The sequence below is a fragment of the Seriola aureovittata genome, chromosome 11 (assembly GCF_021018895.1).
Source record: "Seriola aureovittata isolate HTS-2021-v1 ecotype China chromosome 11, ASM2101889v1, whole genome shotgun sequence".
NCBI lineage: Eukaryota > Metazoa > Chordata > Actinopteri > Carangiformes > Carangidae > Seriola > Seriola aureovittata.
The window spans coordinates 84,688-87,318 of record NC_079374.1 but is presented as its reverse complement, the minus strand read 5'-3'; the positions used below and the strand labels follow the sequence as shown (position 1 = coordinate 87,318).

The 2,631-nt window shown below is 39.0% G+C and overlaps 1 long non-coding RNA gene across 1 annotated transcript; it reads left to right on the top strand.

Annotated features, from left to right (window-relative positions):
- Positions 1-382: 382 nt before the first annotated feature.
- Positions 383-2,395, top strand: LOC130177823 (uncharacterized). The gene is made up of 3 exons (XR_008829063.1): positions 383-726; positions 1,362-1,431; positions 1,527-2,395. It is a non-coding gene; the product is annotated as an uncharacterized LOC130177823 (long non-coding RNA).
- The last annotated feature ends 236 nt before the right edge of the window (positions 2,396-2,631 follow it).

Genomic DNA, 2,631 nt, shown 5'->3' with positions numbered 1-2,631 from the left:
TTCACTTCTAGACTTCAGCTGTGATAGAGTGAGGACTCTGTCAATGGTCTTTTGCATTATTGCTGTAAAACCAAATTATTGGATTATAGGATGATGCCTTTATGTCACTACTTTTACAGTAACCTTATATTTAACTATATGTAACGGATCATCAACAACCTAAATAATGATGTATTACATTATCAGTAAACTGGATATGAAAATACAAGAGTATCCCTAACCTGGATAAAGGCATACCAGAGTATCAGGGCCTGTATTCACAAAGCATATTAACCCTAAAAGTACCCCCTAACTTGCTGATTTAGGAGAGATTCCTAAAAACAATGGGCATGTCAGTCTTAAAGGGGACATATTATGCTCCTTTTCAACAACAAGTCTCAGACGTCCCCAAAACATGTCTTTGAAGTTTCTTGCTAAAAAATCCACTCCGATCCTATATTTCAGCATGCCTGTAAACACCTCTTTTTCAGCCCTGTTCAGAACAGGCTGCTTCTGTGTCTGTAGCTTTAAATGCAAATGAGCTGTGCCTGACCACGCCCCTCTTCGGAAGGGGATGCGGCTTGGGCTTCTGGCACCATGCTCTAATGTTTACGGTGACCGTGACCAGCAACCTGGCGTCGGTAGCGATTTGGTTCAACCACACGACTTTTATCCAGAATCTGAGCCAGAGGGAGAGGCTGCTGAAGAAGTTCAAACTCTACAACTGCAGCAGGACGTTTCTGAATGGTTGGTAACCAATTTTGTGTATTTTGACTTTACATTTTCAGTTTGTTGATGTGTGCTGGCACACAGTTACTAACAAGTAGCTAGGTAGCTAATGCTAACTGTTACTGTCTTGTCATTACTGGGAGCTCTTTTGGTAAATAAGCACTATTGTGAATTGTGTAATGTAGTTATCTGTCATGCCTCCTTAGATATACTTTTACAGTCTGAAAATGTTTGTTGTATGTGGACTGCTACAGGTGTTCAATGTCAGTACTAGTCAGATATTTTAATAGGTGCTGACAAAGTAAATCATTTTTCTCCATGTTTTGAGCAGAGATGCTCATCATGACATCTTCCTTTATGTGGTAAATTTATTTTGTGTATTACAATGATAGCTGTAAATCAGCATAAACATGTCTGACAGCAACAGTAATCCTTAGTCAAAGACTGAACTGTGCAGTTTTCTACACTACACTGTTGTCAAGCTCCACAGTATATGCAATAAGTGAGATGTTATAAATTACCTATGTTTTATGCGCTTGATATGTAGCCAAGCTTACTTCTTACCCACCTTAGCTCCACTGTCTGTCAGTGTATGAATTTCATAAGCTTTATATTTTGGTGAATGTTTCCATTTTTCTCTATATTTTGGATAGGTGCTCCTGTGGAAACTGTGCAACCATGCCAACAGAAGCTGAGAATATCTGCTGCTAGGAGATACCACAGGTAGCATTCTCATTGGACAAACTAATCAGTAATTTGTTTTGATTACATTACATTTATAATAAACCATGGCATTTACCATTTGCAATTCACTGTAGGTTACCAGACGGCTATGGGAGATCGAGGAAGATTTACCATGTATGGTAGGCCGTCCTGGGTTGGAGCCGCTCTGCCTCAATGTGTACTCCCTCCAGAATGCCTGCAACATATACCTGTCACACCGTGGTGGGGTTGTCTTGTCTTGGGTCTTTTTTGTCTTGTCATTTCCTGTTTTATTTTGAAAGAAGTAACTCTCCTCTCGTTTCAGGTCACTTGCCCTTCCTCATGTGTCACCGGTCTGATTGTCTTCCCTGATTCCCGATTGTGTTCACCTGCTCCTCATTACCCTCATGTGTTCAAATAGTCTGCGTCTCCCCTTGTCTTGTGCCAGTGTGTTCGTCTTGGTTCATGTGCGTTCACCCCGGCCGTCTTCACAGTTTTGGATCACAGTCATTGCCACAGTTCTTGTTGGTTTCCTCCAAGTGAGAGATTTTTGTTGTAAGTTTTATATCTAGTTGAATTTCCTAGTTAATGTTTGCATAGCCTTTTGTTTCCTCCGTGTGGAGTGATTTTTATTTACTTAACTTTTTATATCATAGTACCTCCAGTTTTAAGGAGAGTTTTTGTTGTTTCTATTTCTTTTTTTTGTTCCTTTTTCCTCTGAAGCTAGAGTGATTTTCTGTTTATGTTCCCTGTAGTCTTTTTCCTCCCTTATTGGAGTGATTTTTATTTTTGGTATTGATTAACCCTGCTTCTTCGTGAAGAAGCACGTCATAGATAATATTTCATAGCCTGTTTTTTTCTCTGCCTTGGAATTAAACCGGAATTACTAATAAAGACTCTGATACCCTGCATCTGCGTCCTGTGTATAAGTCTGGTTGTGACAATACCGCACTGACTATGGTACTTTATGGTTGAGAGGAATACACCAGTACGTTTTGCTTCTTTATAAAAACATAGTTTCAATCTAAATAAAAGATGTCAGGCAGTCTTGTTTTACTTCACTGCACATCATTTTACAATGGTAATAACAGACCACAAATGGAGTAACTCACCCTCAAATAAATTAGTTTAGCTGCTCTTTGATTTGTAAAGTTCTTCTATCAGCAGATAGTGTGCATATAATATATGAATCAGAGGAGTCATTTCTTTAGTAACAATCAA